Genomic DNA, 23693 nt, shown 5'->3' with positions numbered 1-23693 from the left:
TCAAAGCCCACAAACCACAATGCAGATCAAACACCTTCTCCACACTAATATTAAATAAGGGGTGAGAGGAATGAGATTAGACTACCAACCAACTCTCCTCTATTTTACTACTCTCCTCTGGGTCTCCTAACATAGGACCACAAAATAAGTCCAGAAGGGATCACTTTGATCACCTAGTCCAACTTCCTGTATAACACAGGCCATAGAACTTCACTGAATGAATTCCTGCTTGAACTAGTGTGTTTCTTTTTTAGAAAAATATCCAGTCTTGATTTAAAGATTTCCAGTGATGGAGAATCCATCACAACCCTTGGTAAATTGTTCCAATTATTAATGTGTTGGCATCCTTTTTTCTGTGAGAGATGGTGGGAATTGAAGCCTATGATATAGATGGTTTCCAATGTCTCATGTGACTGAATAGTCCAATCCAAGATTTGCATGATCTTTGGCAGTTATTGCAAATGTATGCATCTTGGGAGCTTCTTGCTTCCTACGAGCTCTTCTCTCTTCAACCAGTAGGCACCAGCTTGTGTCATGGACTTTGATACCCTGATTGAGACGTTATGATCACTTTCCAAGACTTCCCATTGGTCAGGATCAATTCCAAATTCCTTCATATCTCATTTGAATGTGTCTTTATAGCGAAGCTTGGGACATCCTGTTGTTCTTGTTCCCTCTGATAGCTCCCCATATAGCATGTCCTTGGGTATGTGTCCGTCTTCCAACCTACTCAGATGGCCCAACCAGCGCATTCATCTTTGCTTGGGCAGGGCTGTCACACTTGGTAAATTTGCCCTTTGAAGAAACTCTGCATTGGTGACTTTATTTTGCCATTTGGTGTGAAGTAGGCGGCATAAACAACATAGGTGGAAATTGTTTAACCTTTTCTCCTGATGAGTGTAAGTTGTCCATGTTTCTCCACCATACATGAGAGTGCTGAGGATGCAAGCTTGGTACACTAACATTTTGGTCTTGATGGTGAGCTTTTAGTTGTTACATGCTCTTTTAGTTCTCTTTTAGTTAGTCTGCTAAAGGTGGTGATTGCCTTTCCAATGTGAACATTTAGTTCTTCACCCAGTGAGAGGTTGGTAGTCACTGTAGAACCTAAATAGCTGAACTTTTGGACAATTAGCTGCTTTGCACTTAAGATAACTGAAGGAGCTTGTGGAACCCCCTGTCCTAACACACCCTGAGCTAGATTCAATCTAAAAAAACCCATCAGTGTGTATGCTCCAGAGTAACCCACATTATTTAGTATCTGGACCAAAATGCTGGCCAGACCAATGCCAACACAAACTGCTTGAAGAACCTCTGTATATTCCATTAAAGAAAAAACAGCTCATTTTAATGCTCTGTTAAAAATGAAAACTAAAGCAAATCAGAACCAGGAAATGCAAAGTTAAGTTTGAAATTTGATTTTAAGTTATTTACATGCCAAGAGTCATTTAAAAAAATTAGCAACTGTAGAGTTATCCTGAGCTCTTTTAGTTAAAAGCTGCAATAATTATTTTGCAATGGGAAAAATTGTATTTTTCCCCATCTTCACATAACTCAAAATTCACCTTCTGGGAAAGATATATATGAAGAGTTTTGCCCCCAAAGATGCATATTTTTAAATGTTTTGAGCAACTGAAAACAGAAGGTTATAATGGAAAGGATTTTGTAAGTTTTATATAGCAGTCCAGATTAGTGCCCACTCTAATAATTTCCATTCTACATTTCAGCACATATTGGAGGCTTTTTACTGTTGCCTCTTTTCACTGGAGGCCACCCACCTGTAGCATTCATGTTTAAGAAGTTCTTGTTATGCTAATGTATTTGAGCTCTAAAGGTTATTGTCAGTCAGGTTCACCTCCAATCCTTCAAGCTTCATAAAATTTAGCAAAATAGTTCCATTTCCAAATTTACACAGATCACTTCCTTCAAACATGACTGAGAAGGTGATTAGCTAGGTCCTTCTTCCTTTCAAAGAACAGTACAAGCACTTAAAACATTTTCACGCTGCAGGACATGGAAAGCTACTGAGTCACTCGTTAAGATACTGTTACTGTTCCATTAACTCTTGAAGCATCTGAAGCAAGGTTGACTATAGGAATGCTTTTGGTACTAAAATTAACTGATCTGTGGAAAGGTAATGAATATCTGGTGTGCCCATAGGAAAATGAAATCTACTTTCTCAATTCTCAGACTCCTGAAGCCTTTAGATGCAACTACTGTCTGTAAACGATGCGATAATTGGTTAATTTCTTTAATATAAATGTAACCCTTCTGCCCGTCAGACCTGGCAGCAACAAGGGCTGGGTTCAATATCTAGGGGTTCCATTCCAATAACACAATGCAAACCGGCTCGAGCCCCCACCCAGTGACCTGGGACAAATATATACCACCCCCGCTGGGCGCCTCCAAGAGGCAATACTTCCCCTCTCGCAAGCACATAGTCTGAGTGTAGCAAAAGTCTTTTAATAACAGAGAGAAACAATGTGGCATTATGTTGGGGAAACACCACCAACAGGATTCATAACACAACCCATGAGCAAAAACAACCCCACCCCAGGCAAATTGGGGCATGCCCTTTTCCCTTTGGTTCTTGAGTCCAGCAACCCCAAATCACCCAAAGTCCCAAAAGTCCAATGCCCCAAAAGTCTCTGTCCCTGGTCAGGGCAGCCCCAGAGTTCGAAAGTTTATCTGCGGAGCTTTACCTTCCAACCTGGGTGGAAATGGGACGGGGGTAAGAGGCACCTTACGTGATCTGAAGCTGACCGCCCCATAGCTCCATAGCGGCGCTCCACTCCGCCAGCCGCCCCACGAACTCCTTCGCTCAGCTCCACGGCCCACAAGCAGCTCCTGCCATCCACACACTGCTCCGCGCCGAACTGCTTCACCAGCCGTCCCGCAAACTGCTCCACAATATATCTTCAGGCTCCCCCACTACTTAACACAACACTCAGTGATTTCAGCTCTTAGGTAAATTCAGCTTATAGTAGGGGAGCCCCAGTGCTGGTGCACTGTCAGCCCAAAGTGAGCTCAGCAGCCTATAACTAGACTTCTAATGAAATCAAAATTAGCTCTGATATTCCACAGTGGAGAGAGGAGGAAGTGCAATCAGCATGTAAGGCCCTCACCAAGGGGCCCATGCCACCAAGTATTAATACTTATCCCCAGCCTCTCTCCATTCACACAGTTTTGGAACCCATGACCCTTGCCTAGCGAGTGCTACTTAGTTGATGGTGAATCCCTCCATCATAACAAAAGGCCACGTACAGTTCCAAGCACAGTTCCCATAATCAGGGTAATAACAATTTATTCTTCCTGCCCCAATAACAGAGACACTGGGGATCCCACAGCAGCCAAAGTGACCATTTGGGCAGCTATGGTCTCATTCTAGGTGTGGTGGGTGTGCCTATGCAAATGAGATCGGCCCCTGAAGTTCTTTTCCACAACTTGCCACACCTCACCACCAGATGTCAGGGTGGAGCTCATCCTGACACTGCTTACATCCTCCCCCCAGCCGAGACTTTGTCGTCCCGACAAATCACACTCCCTTTATACCAACTCATTGGTTTCCTCCAAAGGGCCTCAGGAAGCCCACTTTAGCTTCCACAAGCCTGTGTGCTAAATGTATTGGCTCCTCACTAGTCACCCCAGGTGCATCATAAGTTAACCGTTTCACTGGTCTTATCACCCTGTCTCGTCTATTGAGAATCTCTGTTGCCGAAGTAGGGGGAACATCCTCCTGAGTGACGGATGGAGAGGCTTCCCTGGAGGGTCCCTCGGCTACTGGCGTAGGCCCCTGCACTCCTAGTTCTAACGCTGGAGGGTCCAAGGTGCCCAGGACATCCTCTACCTGTCTGTCCCCATTGTCCAATAACCTGTGTGTGTCATCACAGGGGGGTCTCATCAGCAGCACCGGGGTATCAGAAAGGGGCCTAAATAGTTCCGCCATTGGGTTTAGGGCGGAAGAGGGAAAACTCTCGTTTGGTTCAGCTGATCGAGACTGAAATCTTGTCTCCATTCCAGGATACACCAGGGTGGTGTCTTCCTCCTCAGACTCACTCTCAGATGTGCAGAATAGGGGTAAGTTAGCTGCAGGGGGCCCACTGTCTGTGTTGGATGGCGGCTTTGGTCTAGCACCTCTGTTCTGCCCGGCGGCCCTGCCATGGCCCATCTCACAAGGGGTGCTTACCAATTCCCCCACAGGGAGCAAAAGGTTTCTATGCACCGTCTTTATTTGCCCTGGACCGTCTTCAGGTTTGATCTTGTAGACCGGCAGATCTCCCAGCTTTTCCATCACCAGGTAAGGTATTGCCTTCCATCTGTCAGCTATCTTGTGTTTGCCAGCAATACCCAAATTTCGCAGCAGGACTCTGTCCCCCGGCTGGAGCTCCTGCGAACGCACTCTAGCATCATATCGATGTTTGTTGCGGTCTGCGTTCTTCCGAGCCGCAGCGGTAGCTAAGTGATAAGCATCCCGCAGCTTTTCTCTTAGTCGGGATACATATTGCTGATGAGTTTCATAGCTATCTCCATCCTCTGATACACCAAAGCACAAGTCTATGGGTAATCTTGGTTCTCGCCCAAACATCAAGAGATATGGGGTGACTCCCGTAGCATCGTTCTTTGTGGCATTGTAGGCATGCACCAGAAATGCGACATGCTGGCTCCAGGTTGCCTTCTGCTCTGGTCGCAAAGTTCCCAACATATCTAATAGGGTTCGATTGAACCTCTCTGGCTGAGGATCACCTTGGGGGTGATAAGGCGTTGTCCTAGACTTTTTAATTCCTGCTATCTTCAGCACCTCCTTCAGAAGGTGACTCTCAAAATCCCGCCCCTGATCAGAGTGTATCCGAGCTGGGAATCCATAGACTGAGAAATATTTGTCCCATAATACTCGAGCAACGGTGGTGGCCCTCTGATCACGTGTGGGATATGCTTGTGCATACCGTGTAAAATGGTCAGTCACTACTAGAATGTTTCCAACATTCCTCTTGTCTACCTCTACAGACAAGAAATCAATGCATACCAACTCCAAAGGTTTGTTGCTGGTGATGTTCTTGAGATATGCAGCCCTCGTGGGCAGAGTTTTCCTTTGAACACATCGAGCGCAAGTCTCACATTTCCTGCGAACATCTTCAGCCATTCGGGGCCAATAGAACCTACTACGAATAAGTTCCAGGGTCCTCTCCATCCCTAAATGCCCAAAGTCATCATGCAGGGCCCTCATGGCCAGGGCTCTGTACTTTTTTGGCAGTATTAGTTGTGCTCGTTGTTTTTGTAAAGGGTCAGTGGTCATTCGGTGTAGCACTCCCTGAATCAGTTTTAGTTTGGTCCATTCTCTCAATAGTAGTTTACCCTCCGGGTTAGGTGGGACAACCGCAGCTGGGCTTCGCCCCTCCCTTTTGGCAAGTAGTGTATCACGAATGTCAATATCTTGCTGCTGGGCTTCTTGCCAGTCAGCCGCATTGAGCATGGGCAAAGGAGATTGGTCCAATGCAATATAGTTCACTGAGGCAGAAGGCATGCATTCAGGGGGCAGGCCCAAAGCTTCTGCAATACATCCCTGAAGGCTCTCACAGGCCTCTGGCTCTCGACGACTCACACTGCAAATAGCTCTCACTCCATCTGTGGGTATCACAGCAACTTCTGGAGCCTGCGGACGCCTGGACAATGCATCTGAATCTACATTGCTTCTCCCTGATCAGTACTGAATGCTGAACTCATAGCTAGCCAAGGCGGCCACCCATCTCTGCCCTGTAGCATCCAGCTTAGCACTTGTTAACACATAAGTCAGTGGATTGTTGTCTGTCCACACCTGGAACTGAGCACCATACAAGTAGTCTCGAAATTTCTCAGTGATGGCCCATTTCAAGGCTAAAAACTCCAGCTTGTGGGTGGGATAGCGAGTTTCACTATCAGACAATCCTCGGCTGGCAAAGGCTACAGGTTTACATTTGCCTTCCACTTCCTGGTACAGGACTGCTCCCAGACCCTCCAAACTGGCATCAGTATGCAGGATAAATGGTTTGCTTGGGTCAGCAAAAACTAGGACTGGAGCATGAGTTAGGCAAGTAATGATTTCTCGAAAAGCCCTTTCACATCTCTCATCCCACCGTGGCCCAAATGGTGCAAAGGGGCCATTGTGTCTCTGCACAGGAGGCTTTGGGGACCTCCCCTTATTCTTGGACTTAGATTTGTTCTTGCTGGACTGATGTCCCCTGGTAAGATCATTCAGAGGCTTTACAATCGTAGCATAGTTTTTCACAAATCTGCGGTAGTAGCCACTAAATCCAAGGAAGGTCTTGAGTTCTCTGTAGTTACTTGGACGTGGCCATGTAGTGAGTGCTTCTATTTTATCAGGATCAGTACTCACACCTTCTTGGGACACAATGTGACCCACATACTTCACTGAGGTTCTGCAGAACTGGCATTTGTCAATTGAAAGCTTCAGACCATAATCCTCCAACCTATCAAGCACTTTAAGAAGTCTTTCTTCATGCTCCTCTAAGGTTCTTCCAAACACAATCAGGTCATCCAAATAAACTAACACTTGCAGTAAATTCATGTCTCCCACAACTTTCTCCATGAGACGTTGAAAGGTGGCAGGTGCTCCAGAAATCCCTGGGGCATGCATTCGAACTGATAAAACCCTAATGGGCAGATGAAGGCTGTCTTCTCCTTATCTTCTTCTCCCAGAGGGATCTGGTAGTATCCACTTCGAAGATCCAACACAGAGAACCACTGGCTTCCCAGCAAACAGTCTAAGGCGTCTTGCACTCGAGGCATAGTGTACTGATCGACCACAGTACGGCTGTTTAGGGTGCGGTAGTCAATACACATCCGGATTTTCCCATTCTTTTTGCGGACTACCACAATGGGTGAGGCGTATGGGCTGCGGGACTCTGTAATGATGCCATTCGCAGCCAGCTCCTGAAGATGATGTCGCACATCTTCCATCTCAGAGAGAGCAATCTTCCTAGATCTCTCCCTGAAAGGTCGAGAGTCATGTAGTCTGATATTGTGCTCTACTCCTTTTGCACATCCCACATCCCACTCATGCAGTGAGAACACCTTGGATCTTTCACAAAGTTTCTTCCTCAGGCGATCTTTCCAGTCCTCGGACACTGGTGAATCTCCAAAGTCAAACTTTGCTGGGTCTATTGTCGGAACTTGAGTTTCACACTGGGGTTTTACAATCGACTCAGGCTCAAAGAGGTCTGCTATCTTTTGTCCTTGCTTCACAAAAATATCATGACTCGTTTCATTAGCAATCAGTATAGTCACCCTTTCCTGGGCTTCAGCAGGTAGGGTTATGACTCCACTGGGGACCAGCACTCCTTCAGGGAGCTCTCCTCCCATCGGCTGCTCTATCATTGCTAACGTCCCTTTACTGCCTTTCAGACAGGTACTCATGACAAGCACTTCTTGCTCCGTCCTTGCAGGCACTACTAAGGGGGTTGTCCCCGCGTACTTCAGTGCCCCAAGCGGTAGCTCAGATGTGTCCCTTTTAGCGCTCTCAATTTTCCTATAGGCTTCAGCACAAAGTGTATGGATCATCAGGGTATTCAGGTATTGGTCTCCAGCCCGCCTTCTGCAGTAATCCGCGAGTACCTTGAAGAGACTGGAGTTGGTCCCTATCAGCACAGACACATCAGAGGTCCCTTTAGGGTCAGGGCATATTAAGGCAGCTGTGTCTACCTCTTCTCTCACCCCAGCAACCTCCTCTGGGAATTCCAGGTGCACTATGACATACCCTTGGTAGGGGTATTCATCCATGCTGAGGCCACACAGGCCAAGGCCAGTCAGTGGCTGTATAGGCAGGTGCCTAAGCATCTGTTGGTAGAATGACTGAAATATAATAGTCACTTGAGATCCAGTGTCAAGCACTGCTTTACACTCCACCCCTTCGATCCTCACCATGACCTCTGCTCGAGGCCCTATCAGTCCTGCAGGGATCCCAGCTGGACAGTCTTTTCTGGGGGAATCTTCAAATCCTGCAGACCTGGGGGGTCCCCGTCCCCAGACCCTCTGGCAGCTACCGGATCTCTCCCAACTGATCCTCAGCTTTCCATACACTAAGGAGGGGTTTTCTTCATTACGGCACTTGGCAGCACTGTGTCCATCCTGACCACATCGGTAGCAGAAGAATTGACCTTTCCCCCTTCGCCTGGGGGGGATGGTGGCTCTAAGTGCGGGCTTCTCAATCGCCACAGTTTGAGGCTTCTTATTCCTGGAAGTCTTAACTCGGTCAACGGTACTTTGCAGCTCAGCTATCCGTTCCGTCAGGACCTGCATTTGTTGGGCAAGTTCCTCTCTGGTGCTCACCATCAGTACACTGGCCGTTTGCAGTGGTGTTGTGCTGGCTGGCTCCAATGTTTGGGCTTCCCAAAACTCACTGGCAGCCTGCCTTTCTTCCTCCTCTCGGACCTCTTTTATCAGCTGGGAGTAACTTGGGGGATGTTCCCGTCGTTCTCTTAGCCGGAGATGAAGTAGAATCGGGTTCTGATACTGAGTTCCTCTTACAATTTGAGCCAGTCTGGTCTGATCCATCTGCTCAGCAGTCACTGCTCCCCTCATGACAGCTCTCTGAAACAGTCTCTCCAGTCTCTGTATGTAGGCTGAAGCCTTCTCGCCCTTTTGTTGTCGGGAATTAAGGAACTTACAGTAGCTGTCTTCAGGGCCCTCTATGCTCCCAAAGTTGTGTTCAAGGGCCTCTAGGCAGTCCTTCACACTGACCCCAGGGTCAATGAGCTTCAGGGTGCGAATCACATCTAATGCTGGGCCGCCAAGGCTCTCTATAAGGCATCTTCGCTTTTCTGCATCTGGTACGGCCCACTCTTGCAGCATTTCAGTGGTATGCTCTAACCAGGGTTCAAACTCCTCCTCCCCAGCAAATAATCTTAACTTACGACAAGAGTCTGACTCAGCATGGGGCAGCACAACCTTTTCCAATATTTGCCCCAGAGCTTTTGTCCAATCATCAGCCGAGGCTGCAGCCTCTGAGCTAGAAGCTGCTGAGCCAGGGCCCAACAAACCTGACATATTAGCCATTATACAAACAGTAATTTCCTCAAAATATAAGCACAAACAAAAAAAAATATAAATTGTTTCCCAATGTAGTGGATCACTCAACAGGTGCTTGCGAGGGGTACTGACCCAAGCATCCCGGACGAGCCCCCAAAAATGTAACCCTTCTGCCCGTCAGAGTTGGCAGCAACAAGGGCCGGGTTCAATATCTAGGGGTTCCATTCCAATAACACAATGCAAACCGGCTCGAGCCCCCACCCAGTGACCTGGGACAAATATATACCACCCCCGCTGGGCGCCTCCAAGAGGCAATACTTCCCCTCTCGCAAGCACATAGTCTGAGTGTAGCAAAAGTCTTTTAATAACAGAGAGAAACAATGTGGCATTATGTTGGGGAAACACCACCAACAGGATTCATAACACAACCCATGAGCAAAAACAACCCCACCCCAGGCAAATTGGGGCATGCCCTTTTCCCTTTGGTTCTGGAGTCCAGCAACCCCAAATCACCCAAAGTCCCAAAAGTCCAATGCCCCAAAAGTCTCTGTCCCTGGTCAGGGCAGCCCCAGAGTTCGAAAGTTTATCTGCGGAGCTTTACCTTCCAACCTGGGTGGAAATGGGACGGGGGTAAGAGGCACCTTACGTGATCTGAAGCTGACCGCCCCATAGCTCCATAGCGGCGCTCCACTCCGCCAGCAGCCCCACGAACTCCTTCGCTCAGCTCCATGGCCCACAAGCAGCTCCTGCCATCCACACACTGCTCCGCGCTGAACTGCTTCACCAGCCGTCCCGCAAACTGCTCCACAATATATCTTCAGGCTCCCCCACTACTTAACACAACACTCAGTGATTTCAGCTCTTAGGTGAATTCAGCTTATAGTAGGGGAGCCCCAGTGCTGGTGCACTGTCAGCCCAAAGTGAGCTCAGCAGCCTATAACTAGACTTCTAATGAAATCAAAATTAGCTCTGATATTCCACAGTGGAGAGAGGAGGAAGTGCAATCAGCATGTAAGGCCCTCACCAAGGGGCCCATGCCACCAAGTATTAATACTTATCCCCAGCCTCTCTCCATTCACACAGTTTTGGAACCCATGACCCTTGCCTAGCGAGTGCTACTTAGTTGATGGTGAATCCCTCCATCATAACAAAAGGCCACGTACAGTTCCAAGCACAGTTCCCATAATCAGGGTAATAACAATTTATTCTTCCTGCCCCAATAACAGAGACACTGGGGATCCCACAGCAGCCAAAGTGACCATTTGGGCAGCTATGGTCTCATTCTAGGTGTGGTGGGTGTGCCTATGCAAATGAGATCGGCCCCTGAAGTTCTTTTCCACAACTTGCCACACCTCACCACCAGATGTCAGGGTGGAGCTCATCCTGACACTGCTTACATCCAAACAGCTTCTTATTACATATAATAAAGGAAAAGCAGTACTACTCAAGGCCCTGCCTTCTATCTCTTGTAGAAAAGCCAAACTTGCTTGGTTACATAAATAAAAATGCATGCCTCAGGTTCGCTATGAATTATGAAGCTGAAGACTATGTCTCCTCTCACTTACATTGGTTTCACTCTGGTGTAATTCCATTAATTTCAGTGGAGTTACCCCATAACCTAAGGGAAGAATCAGGCCTAACATACTGTAATGTCCAGGGCATGGGCCGTCATACCTAATGATTAGAAGCCAGTCCAAGCCAAAGATCAGAACCAGAGCAGCATCAGGTACAAAGCCAAAGACAGAGACAGGTGCCACACCAGAGGTCAGAGCCAAAGCCAGTATCGGGGGAAGGCATAGGAGCAGGAACCTGGAGCATGTCAGGAAAGTCAGAACTGGGACCAGACAGGGATAGAGAGGACAGGAACCAGGAGTTGGGTAAGCAGGAGAGATCTATAGAGGGAGGCAGACAAGGATTCCTTTTACTGCTCAGACAACTTCCTGTGCCTCTTCCTGGTTTAAATAGCACTCCTCAGCCAGTCAGGGTACTGGATGTTTCCCCTGATCAGAAGCTTCAGGGACAGGGACCTTTGTAGGCTAGCGCCGTGCTGGTTCCCTACTAGAGCTGCTCAGGGGGGCTGCTGTGTGGCAGTTGTAGGCTGAGCGCTGCCTCGGGAGCCATGAGAAAGGGGTAGAGCCCCCCAGTCCCCCAAGTGCACCTTCAATCATCCAGGTGGTGCAGGTAGCTAGTGTCGTACAAAAGTACGTTTCTGGATACAAATCTAAGGGAGTGATCGTTTGATTTTCAGTTGTATTAAGGGGAAGAAGACTTTCATGCTCCAATGTTACTGTATGAGACAAATCCAGGTTGATAAGCCGTATAAAGCATACCCTTAGGGCCTAAATTCCTCCAGCTAGTCATCAACTGTCAAGAAGTGCTTGACCCAAAGATCATTATGAGAGATGGGCAACGTCTGGATCTAGATCTGGATGGAGCCAAAATTTATCTGAAATCCAAAGGTAGGTTGGTTGTGAATTTGGCTGCGGCATCCCAACGCAGCTGGCAGAAAACTCACGAGAAGAGCTGTTCTCATAAGATTTCAGCTTCCGTCTGTTGTACCCCCCTCCATCCACTATCCTGCCCCTCCACTCACTGTTGCTGTTGTCTCTCTCCCCTGGGGATTGTGGACAGAAATGGTCTGGGCTCAGGAAATTCATTTCCTGGGAGAGTCCACTCTTGTTTGCTGTTACCTGCTTGTGCTCTAAAGTATGGATCCTGCTCATCCTGGGCTCATAACTGGGCAAGACAGCTGCTGGTTGTTCTGAAGCCAATATTTCATTGGTATGCCTCTGCAGAAGCAGCCATCAAGAGACGGTGGTTATTTTTAAAGAGGTGGCCTTTTGCTTGCAGAAGACAGTGGTGGTGGTGATGTGCTGTTATGAGCAGAAGGAGACCTCAGTAAGGGACCAAATAAAGCTTTGCTGAAGGTAAACGAATTTGGGCAGTCCAGCTGCCATTACAAAGTCAAAAGGGTGTGCAAAACAAAGCAAAAAAGTGCAAAACAGCAACAGATGCATGTAAGGAAATAACAGCAAAACAATCCAACCATCAATAGTGAGAATATTGAAGATACTGATGTGCAGTGCTCCATACATAACATAACATCATCAGTATATCTTCTTCTTCCCCCACATTGGAACAGGGGTAGAGTGCCGTGAATATTGCTGATGGTGTGCAGTTCCATGGTTCATTAACTTGGTTTGAGACCATGGTACCCTGGAGACAAAGAGATGGGACTGGACATGGATAGGTAGGTGGTTTGTGAAGGAGATCTTTGAGTTGATTGCCCCATGATCCTGAAAATCTCTCCATCATGTCCCTCTAAACTGCCATGTCTAACTACCAATCATAGCAAAGACACTCTGCCATCATCTCCCTTTCATGTTTGCTTCTCCTCCAGCTCCAAGTCCTCTTCTCTTCACCTTGAATCTATCCCTAGGTCCTCTCACTGATATCTGAGCTCCATTTTGTGGTGCAGGTCTGACTGGCTGGAGCAGTCCTTATTAGAACTGTGCAAATCATTGATGTTTTTGGTTCATTGGGAATTCAACCAAAAAAATGATTTGACCTGAACATTTCATTCTGTGTATTTTTAAACTATTTTAAATAAAAGAGGAGAAAATGAAGTGCTAGATTAATAAAAACATGGAGGGGGAGGTGTTGTGCTACCCTTTATATCCAATCGCCCAGTGGTGAGGGTACTCACCTGGGATATGGATGACCCAAGTTTAGATTTCTGTTCCTTCTCCTGTAGAAGCTGTTCCACTTTGTATAAATAATTAAGAATTCAGCAGACAGGGACTGGATCCTGGGTGTCCCCCATCAGGTGACACCCTGAACTATTGGTTACAGAATCATTCTCACTTTCTGGCCCGATGGCTATTCAAGTATTTTACACAAAGAGGAACAGCTTCCACAGGAGGGATTTAGAATGCACCACCCCAGATGGCCTCATCATGCACCCAGTCTAGTTCAGGACAATCTCATTCAACACAAGGTAACAAATTAATGTTACATTAATTACAGAACATCCTATATTCCATTGTTGGTTTTCCACTTTCTCCAATGGAATATTTCCAAGTTGTGGACCCAAGAACTCTAAGGTTAACCTGATTCATTTCTTTTGGGGTCAAAGGAGGAGTTATGGTACTTTATTTCATACTTTATTTCAGTTGCAGCATAGCATTTAGGGATTTTTTTCACTTTGCATGACCTGGAAATACAGACCCAGATTTTCACCAGTCTTGTGTCTACTGTAGCCAGTTAGAGTACCATCATTTTATGCCCATGTTGTAAACACACACACAAAATGCAAAGAAGAGGAGAATCAGGCCCTAGTGAGTCTAGGTTTACTATTAAATGGCCACTCTCAGAGCTAATGTTTTTGCCCTCATTTTTATTGTTTTGATTATGTTATTACCAGCCTCCAAAACCTAAAAACAAACAAACAAATTGGCAAATAAACCTAAAATCAGTCAATTCAGCTTCATGACTCACAGTGGATGAAGATGGAATCCATCAGAAGCTTCCTGGATTGTTTTTATTTATTCTGCTGTATATCCTTATAACTTCAAATTGTGACTTCCAAATTACCATACCCCAGAATGGAACATATATTTTAACATTAAGAGGCAGTGATTTTTCAGGTTAAATATGAAAGGTATAATCACTTATTGCAAATATTCACCTCTTATTTATCGTTCAGATATTTTGACTCTGTTATCCTCTGTTCTTAATAGTTTTCTTTTTCACAGAAAAGTGTGGATCATTTTTATGGTGTCATAAGGATACTGATTGACTGAAGCTGTGTGAAACCATTTTGGAAGAAGTACTTCCCAAAATTGCATCAAATCTCATTAGCGACAGCACTTAAGGATTTCCCCTGCCACGGCTAATATTTGGGGACAAGCACAGGCTTGCCTAGTTGCTAATGCATCTGTACAACATAATGAACATTATTCCTCATAAATGAAAGCCCATTTCAAATCTGGATTCCAACAACATAAATAAACAAATTATTGTACTTGCTAATCTAGAGAAGCCTGGGGATAATCATACCTAACCCTGATCCACTAATACCGGGAAATGTAATTGTGGGATGGTCTACTGCTTAAGTCCATGTAATTTATGTCACTCAGGGGTGTGAAAAAGACACCCTCCTGAGCAATGGAAGTTACTTCGACCTAAGAGCTGTCCACACCGGCACTACGTCAGCGGGAGATGCTCTCCTGCCAACGTAGCTTCCACTTCTCGTGTAGGTGGAGTAATTATGCCAACGAGAGTGTGCTCTCCCAGCAGCATAGTGCATCGTCACCAGATATGCTACAGTGGTGCAGCTGTAACAGTGCAGCTGCGCCAAGGTAGTGCTGTGGTGTTGACTTGCCCTGTAGAGTCATTTCCATCAGACTCTGTTTTTTCCACATTACATTGTAATACACTGCATAACAAGACTCAGTACTACCTGACTACTACCAATACTATTCAGTACTACTGGGATACTTCATAATGTAACATACTGTCCTGAGAACTAGGATAAAACAAATGTTTTAAGGAGAAAATTATTTTAGGAATTCTTTTCAAGAGGTCAGACTAGATGATCTAATGTTGTTCCGGCCTTAAATTCTATGAAATTATTAAATCTCCAGTGAACTAAATCATTATTGAAGTAGTTATAAACAATGATCTCTTTAAAGTTTTTCCTTTTGCATAATTAAAGTTAGTGCAAAATTCACAGTATTCCCTTTATTTAGTATATACAAGGGGTGGCCAACCTGAGCCTGAGAAGGAGACAGAATTTACCAATGTACATTGCCAAAGAGCCACAGTAATAAGTCAGCAGCCCCCACATCAGCTCTCTCCCTCTACCCCCACCCCGACTCCCAGTGCCTCCCACCCACCAGCAGCCAAGCCAATCAGCACCTCCCCCTCCCTCCCCAACCGCACCTCCCAATCAGCTGTTTCGTGTCGTGCAGGAGGCTCTGGGGGGGAGGGGGAGGAGCGAGGGCACGGTACGCACAGGGGACGGGGTGGGAAGGGGGGGAGTGGGGGCAGGGCCTGTGGCAGAGCCGGGGTTCAGCAGTGTTCACCCCTCGGCACACTGGCACACCGGAGCCACAGGTTGGCCACCCCTGGTATATACCATTAATGTTGATTAATGACAATCATCTGTTGTTAAGAATTTAATAACTACCACTTTTAAAAAGGATTTTTCACAACTTAATGTGGATCCAGTAGCTTTTTCAGGGCTAGTATCTTGCTGTTCATTCCCAGCATCTTCACCGATGCTAGGAAATATGGTTCCCCAGTGCTGCTCACTGTTGTATGAGGTGTATCCTTGCATTCCATTGATGGAATTTAAATGAATGTTTGACTGAAACTGTTGCAGCCTCCTTGTTGGCAGAAATTATGGCTAAGGAAGCCTGGTTTTATTGTATGCTTTGCAAACTGGTGAGAGGAACAAAGATGCATTATGGTGCATAATGTATGAGCTAGTAAGAAATAAAACAAGTGCCATCCCAGAAGATTAAACCTTCTCAGGTATAGAATGTGGGTGCTTCCAGAGACATGGCGGGGGCTTGAAGTCATTGTGAGTTTTATACTTACTGCCATGGAAGCAGAAGCAGGCCCATTTCTTTTTTAAACTTTGCAAAGGGTAAAATTACCAGGGCCTCTGCATTACTAAAGTTCTGCAGACACTCTGCAGGCAGCATGCTGCTGGACTGGCCACCAGGTGCGGGTGCTTTGGAATGCTCGTGTGTGCTGATAAGGGGATCCATGCCACCTTTAAGAGGGTAGCAAGGAAGGGGCTATAGGAGACAGGCCAGGAACACAGCCATTATATCCACTCTTATGGGGATCTGCTTGTCCTAACTCCTGAACAGGGTGGGTATGCAAAGTGGCAGTGGCTGCTTATCTAGTTCATGATAGCTTGAAGGGCCTGTCATTCAGCTCTTCTTTTTGTTATTATTTATACTGTGGTGACACCTAATGTCCCAAATCGAGGATCAGGGTTCCACTGTACTAATTGCTGTACACCCACATAATGAGAAAAGGGTCCCTGCCCCAAATAGCTGCCTTGATGCCTGTGCTTGATGCCTGTCTCTTCAACCCACCACAGAATTTCAGACTTCTCCCCTCAAAACCATTTTCTTTGGCTTTCTGCGTATGGTGGAGAATTTCACCCCACGAACTATCACAAGTAAATATCACACAAGCAATTATCCTGTCTTGACATTCTGTGGGTCAATGGGGTTGCACCAGGTGCAAATAAAGGTAAAATTTGGCCCAAGATGTATGTTGGTTTTTATTTCCATGTACAATGGTCAGCTGGATTTAGTCAAGTGTGGAGAAAGTAAATAAGGAAGTGTTGTTTAATCCTTCTCATAACACACAGGCTAGGGGGTCACCAAATGAAATTAATAGGCAGCAGGTTTAAAACAAACAAAAGGAAGTATTTTTTCAAACAATGCAGTCAGTCTGTGGAATTCTTTGCCAGAGGATGTTGTGAAGGCGAAGACTATAACAGGGTTCAAAAAGAACTAGATAATGTTCATAGAGGATAGGTCCATCAATGACCGTTACACAGGATGGGAAGGGATGGTGTCCCTGCCCATCCTGGCTAATAGTTTTTTTTTTCCAGAAGTTGGGAATGGGCAACAGGCGATGGATCACTTGATGATAACCTGTTGTGTTCATTCCCTCTGAGGCACCTGCCATTGGCCACTGTCGGAAGACAGGATACTGGGCTAGATGGACCTTTGTCCTGATGCAGTATGGCTGTTCTTATGTTCTTAAGTATCCCAAATATCTTCTGATTTGTATAGATGCCCTTTTCTGTGGCTTTTTAATATATCTAATTTTAAAGCTTTTATTTAGAGTCATAGAATCATAGAATATCAGGGTTGGAAGGGACCTCAGGTCATCTAGTCCAACCCCCTGCTCAAAGCAGGACCAATTCCCAACTAAATCATCCCAGCCAGGGCTTTGTCAAGCCTGACCTTAAAAACCTGTAAGGAAGGAGATTCCACCACCTCCCTAGGTAAGGCATTTCAGTGCTTCACCACCCTCCTAGTGAAAAAGTTTTTCCTGATATCCAACCTAAACCTCCCCCACTGCAACTTGAGACCATTACTCCTTGTTCTGTTATCTGCTACCACTGAGAACAGTCTAGATCCATCCTCTTTGGAACCCCCTTTTAGGTAGTTGAAAGCAGCTATCAAATTCTCATTCTTCTTCTCTTCTGCGGACTAAATAATTCCAGTTCCCTCAGCCTCTCCGCATAAGTCATGTGCTCCAGCCCCCTAAACATTTTTGTTGTCCTCCGCTGGACTCTTTCCAATTTTTCCACTTTCTTCTTGTAGTGGGGGGCCCAAAACTGGACACAGTACTCCAGATGAGGCATCATCAATGTCGAATAGAGAGGAATGATCACGTCCCTCGATCTGCTGGCAATGCCCCTACTTATACATCCCAAAATGCCATTGGCCTTCTTGTCAACAAGGGCACACTGTTGACTCATATCCAGCTTCTCGTCCACTGTAACCCCTAGGTCCTTTTCTGCAGAACTGCTGCCTACCCACTCGGTCCCTAGTCTGTAGCAGTGCATGGGAGTCTTCCTTCCTAAGTGCAAGACTCTTAATTAAACTGTTTCCAAGAGCCATTATTCAGTGGCATTAGACGACTGCAACATTCCTTAGTTCTTTGAATTTACTTGGTATAACTAGTTTCATTAGAAAAATAGAAGCCCCTGATTGGTTCCTGCAGTATCTGTAATATGTTCTGAGTAAGGAGTGTAATTAGCAAGATGATCCAGTCTTTGAAGAAAAAAAGGTTCAAATATTAATAAAATTTTAGAAATAAAGTTGCTGCTTTCAAAACACTTTGAAACTCGTCAGAGGTTAGTTGATTTGGGGTTGTTTTTGTCTGTTTGTTTTTGACACCTTATGAGCTGCAGCCTAACAAAAAAAAGATAAAGTCTCTTTTAAAAAAAAAAGTTAAACAAGGCATTAAGATTGATGAACCCTTTTTATAAGATGTGGCTTTGCAGCTGCACTATGCATTTGTTTTACCTTCTATTGGAGATCAATCATCCCATAGGTCAATACATAAGATTTCTGCTACAGGGGTTTTAAGAGTCTCTTTCAGGCTTCAGCTGAAATAAATCATAAATCAAGAAATCCATCTGTCACTATTTCTGAAACTAAGTTAATTCTACCAGCCAAAAATGATAAATAGAAGTGCCTGAGGTTGAATTTGTTAAATAGTCTCTAGACTTTGCAATCACTTTCCTGCTCCCAGAAAATTGTTCTGAAATTAAATCAAAGGACAGATTTACTTTTGCTTTTTTTTAAGTGGACTTTTTAAAGCTGGAAACATTCACAAAATGCTTTCTGCTGCCTTGTGTACAAAGGAAAGAGAGGTGTCACCATGAGTGTCAGCTTGTGTATAACCTCTCTGCTTGTCCTTGTATACATGCTACAAGGACAGGGATATCCAGATGAAGAGGAAAAATACAACAAAAAAGCCAAGGACAAGTCAGGCAATAAAATATTTATAGCCTGCCTTTCCCCAGATTTGATCAGTTACAACAAATCTGGGAGAAGCCAGAGGCTGGGCGTAATGGACGGTAATGGTGGTAGTGATTTAAAAACTCCTGTGCACTGGAGAGGTCTGACTGTAAAGCTACCGTATAAGGGAGGACCAGGGTATTAGATGGGTATGATATGAAAATAACTAGGAAGAATAGAAGATGTGGGGGTCATAGTTATGATTACCGATTTTAAAGACTAGGGCTCCTAGGGACTATGATAATACAAATAAATAATAATTAATAATGAAGTGACAGTGTAAATACTGTATTTTGTAATCTGAAATACAGACAAGTTGACCTTTATTTATTTGTGCTTCAGTCTTATTATTGTTATTTATTATTTGTGCTATCGTAGGAGTCTTGGTCTTTTCTTAAATGCATGATATTGTCATTACTGTTTAGCTGAAAGGCATGGGCAATTGACAGGAAATGCTATCTGCCCCAAATCTCTAATTCACAGCATAATAAGAATAGGTCTGTGTGTCATGTTAATGCCTGATCATAGTCTGCTGCTGCTTGAAAGCAATAAGAAGATTGTTCAGAATATGCCCTACCTGTTACTTATATTATGATACTGTACTGAATTTTGTCATGTCCTTACTTCAACATTTACAGTTACAAATAATTTTCAGTGTACTCTAAAAAAAACCCCTTTATGTGGTATTCCTGGTCTTCCAGTCTATGAACTACATTCACACGAGTCTCTATTTGCATGACATAGGGCTAGGGTTCTGATGGTGGAACGTACACCAAGAAGAGTTTTAAGCATCCACAGCCCCAGGTCCACCACGAACACAGAAGTGGCCAGCACTGCCCCAAATGCGGGTGGCATTGACTGAGGTTATGGTATACCCAGAGCACCTGGAACATGCTAATTCAGAACACATCCCTCCACCCTGGCAGTGCCCTCTAGAGGGACTCTTATGGAGCACCAGCTGCAAATTAAAACTGCCCTCCTTCAATGCAATCCCTGGTAGATGACAGTGGCTTGCTCATCACACATCTTCCCTGGAAAGCTCTCTAGAGCACAGATGTTCTCACTGGTACGGAATGGGTGCAATTTGCCAGCAGGGGTGAAGTGGGTTGCATGTCTCAGGAAAGTCAGGTTTGTTTGCCCATAAAGACACAAGCAATTATTCATGAATGAGTGCCTAAAAATGACCATGAATTCCACCTCACCGGGCTCACCACCATTGTGTAGTGAAGGGTCACAAAACTGCAAGTAGAGACTGAAAACAAGGAAACTGAAAACAGGAGGTTTCTCCAGTGTGTTGTCTGTGTATTTGGTTTCATGAGTCTTCATTCTCTGATTTTGATTCACATAACTAGTTTGTGGTATGTTTTGTAGGCAGATCTGCAGTGGCATAAACACAGCCATGCATGCAGCATATGCTACATGGATGGTGAATTTGTTCATTTGCTAGCTCGCCAGGGGGGTGGATTTATTTTCCAGGTGGTAGCAGGGAGTGGAGGAGAAGAAGGAGGCTTACTCTGTCATCCTGCACAGATCCAATGCTGAAGGCTGATGCCCCAGCTGTCACTTTTGCCACTTGGTGAGTGAATCTGTATCTAACTTTTATTATCCCTAGATAGGAGATTGTTGACACTGGAATTAAATGGGCATATGTGAAATCATAGCTCTCTGCCTCCATGTATCACACTTGTGGGAAGTTCATTGGTAGAACATTAGACTTTTTGCAATTCGTTTAGTGCAGGAGGAAAGAACAGTGATTTTTTGGTGTCCTTCTCCATTGTGAATGATTAAATGTGGTGGCCAATCAGGGGAAAAATTGAGAGTATGTAGCTCCCTAGGGGGAAGTGTGAAATCTTTAGCAATACCTTGGTATGAGCAGGAGAGGGGTGTAATAAATCCACTGTGAAATAAAGAAAACCTTACTGTGGGTCCTCCCTGGGAAAGGGATTTACTAAGTCTTGGAACTCTGCAAATTTCTCAGCAGTGGCTAGTAAATGTAACGAAGGGACAGGAAAACGCAGTTCTGAATGTATGTCATCTTCCCCACTGTTCTCCAGCATTCACCGAAAAGATCCAGAGAGAGAGAGACAGAGACAGAGAAGAAACAGAATGGATACAGAGACCTGCCCAGGATAAAGAGGGCACAACAACTCCAGAGCAGGTTTGCAGATCCTACTTTTCTGCACTTGGGAGCTCTCAGATCACATGGTACTGGCACTTCTTCCTTGCTTTCAGTTACTTCTATGGACATCCAGCTTTTCATTGCAAAGAAGATTCTGGCTGCCTGTAAAACACCTGGAAAAATGAAGGGGACTCCAGCCTAGAAGCCTCCATTTGGACTATTACTACAAAAAAGAAGGTTTCAGAGTAGCAGCCGTGTTAGTCTGTATTTGCAAAAAGAAAAGGAGGACTTGTTAGTCTCTAAGGTGCCACAAGTACTCCTTTTCATTTTACAAAAAAGAAGGAGCCGAGGAAACACAAACAACCCTCAGAGACTACAGTCTCTAGCAGAATTGGAGCTGCCTAAATGCAAAGAGTGTTCATAGAATATCAGGGTTGGAAGGGACCTCAGGAAGTCATCTAGTCCAATCCCCTGCTCAAAGCAGGACCAATCCCCAAATGGCCCCCTCAAGGATTGAACTCACAACCCTGGGTTTAGTAGGCTAATTATTAAACCACTGAGCTATCCCTCCCCCATCACTGGTAGTTGGTAGTCCATCGCTGCTGCTGCTGATGATATTGTCGCAGTTCTCATCTATGGCTACGCATATGACTCCGAAGTCCAAACCCTGATGCACAGAGTTGGCAGCACTGAGGATATGGAAAGTCTGTACTTATGATGTTTAATGATGCAGCTCTGTGGTGATGTTCATGTGCAGCCTGGAGATGAATTTGTCAATCTTGCTCAAACCTGTTACATGCTGATCTTGTGAGTCCTGTTCTAAGCCATTTGCTCAAGTTATTTGGAATTGATGCCAGCCCACTGGAGACTGCTCTTCAGATTATCTCTGAGCACTTATATGGACGACCCTTCTTTCTTTTGACCTGACTCAGCTCCCCATACAAGATTTGTTTTGGGAGACAGTGGTCTTCCATTCTGATGACATGTCTGGTCCACCTAAGTTGTGTTCTCAATAACATTTCCTCAATACTGGTTGTGTTTGCTCTTTCAAGGACTTAATATTAGCCACTCTGTCCCTGCCAACAAATGCTCATTACTGAGAGGAGGGCGCACATGTGAAATTCCTCAAGCCGTTTAATGTGACTCCATAAGGAGTCCACATCTCAGATCCATACAGGTGAGATGTTAGAACCACTGCACTATATATCTTCAATTTGGTGGAGATACAAATGTTGTGTTGGTTAAGAATTTCTGTTCAGAGTCGGACAAGGGCCTGGCTGGCTATACTAATTACAGAGGAAATTTCCTTATCAACGGAAGCCTCACTTGAGATGGTGCTGCTCACAGACTTGAACTGATCCACATTTTTCAGCTGTGCGCTGTGGATGAAGATGGCTGGCACTGGGGCATTGGAATGAGGTGCTGGTTGGAAACATAGACTCATAGAAGATTAGGGTTGGAAGAGACCACAGAATGTCACCTAGTCCAACCCCCTGCTCAAAGCGGGACCAACACCAACTAAATCATCCCAGCCAGGGCTTTGTCAAACTGGTCCTTTAAAATCTCTAAGGATGGAGATTCTACCACCTCCCTAGGTAATCCCTTCCAGTGCTTCACCACTCTCCTAGTGAAATATAGAGCTCATATAGATCCTGGCATCGCTCACCCTTCCAGACCATTCTGCATTTATGTCTGTAAACCTGCCATGGTGGTCAACCAGCCCTTGGAGCACCATGGAGAAATATCCCTTTCTGTTTATAAACTGGTTTCAGAGTAACAGCCGTGTTAGTCTGTATTCGCAAAAAGAAAAGGAGTACTTGTGGCACCTTAGAGACTAACCAATTTATTTGAGCATGAGCTTTCATGAGCTACAGCTCACTTCATCGGATGCATCCATGCATCCTGTAAACTCTGATCCATGGAGGGTGTGGGGGCAAATAATAGGCACATGGGTCCCATCAATTGCCCCAGTACAGTTTGAAAACCCCATGCCTGCAAAGCCATTGATAACAGCCTGAGAATTACCAAGCTTTGTAACTTGGTGCAGCAGTACCATACGCACGGCAACACACACCTGCATGACAATGGTCGCAAGAGTTGATCTTCCCACACTGAATTGAATGGCTACAGACCAGTAACATTAAAGGTGGCCAGCTTTAAATGGCAATGGTGACCCACTTCTTGAGAGGTATGAGCACTGGTTCCAGGGCTAGTTGAGCACAGAACGCTAAAAAGGGTGCTTTCTGCCATCCTGAAATTCTCTTGCCACTGCTAGTTATCCCAGATCTGCAGGAAGACTCTTTCCCACCAATTGATACTGGCTTCCCAAGCCCAGAAAAGGTGCTACAGTGTGTGGAGCTGTTCCAGGAAGAGTCCATGTAGTAGCATTTGCTCGGTGTGGTCCTTGTCTTCCTCATCCTCCTTCCTCTGCCACTGCTGTTGCAGTTGGAGGAGCTGCTGCTGCAGCCACATCATCTGCTAGGTAGTTCAGTGGGCAGAGCCCAAAACCAAGGCCACGTGGCTTCAAGGGCTGAAATACAGCCCATGCAGCGTTGGCATATTTTCAGTTGCCAACACAGCAATGCAGAGCATTGTTGGGCCCATGCTGTCTAACAGCAATCTGAAAATGGAGCTAGCCCACCCAGAAAGAGAGACAGCATGGGGTGAAGGCAGCAGAATCTAGGGTTGCCAACCTTCCTGGTTTTGCCAGGAGTCTCCTGTAATCAAGACCTATGTCCCAGAGGCTACTGAAGACAAACTGGGAGATTTTAGGTGCTAAAAGTCGTGCGGCACAGTGGGGCTAAGGTGGGCCTAGGAGCTGCTGCCATAGGGATGTGCATAGGGATGTGCCATAGGGAGCCACCCAAGATAAGCACCGCCCAGCCAGAGCCCAAGCTCCCCACCCCCTACCGCTGCCTAACCCCTTGCCCCAGCCCTGAGTCTCCCTCCTGCACCGAAACTCCTGCCCAGAGCCCACACCCCCTCCTGCA

The 23693-nt window shown here is 45.6% G+C and overlaps 1 protein-coding gene across 1 annotated transcript in view; it reads left to right on the top strand.

Annotated features, from left to right (window-relative positions):
* Positions 1 to 20724, top strand: part of MTRR (5-methyltetrahydrofolate-homocysteine methyltransferase reductase) — a 172188-nt gene extending 151464 nt beyond the window's left edge. Inside the window, exons 13-14 of the transcript XR_012157387.1 lie at positions 20061 to 20160; positions 20639 to 20724. The gene's annotated coding sequence lies outside the window, so the exon portion shown is untranslated. The remainder of the gene's footprint in view (positions 1 to 20060; positions 20161 to 20638) is intronic.
* Positions 20725 to 23693: the final 2969 nt, after the last annotated feature.

This window comes from Lepidochelys kempii, chromosome 2, assembly GCF_965140265.1.
Source record: "Lepidochelys kempii isolate rLepKem1 chromosome 2, rLepKem1.hap2, whole genome shotgun sequence".
Lineage (NCBI taxonomy): Eukaryota > Metazoa > Chordata > Testudines > Cheloniidae > Lepidochelys > Lepidochelys kempii.
Note: the sequence above shows the minus strand (reverse complement) of the source record. Positions and strands in the feature narration are given on the sequence as shown.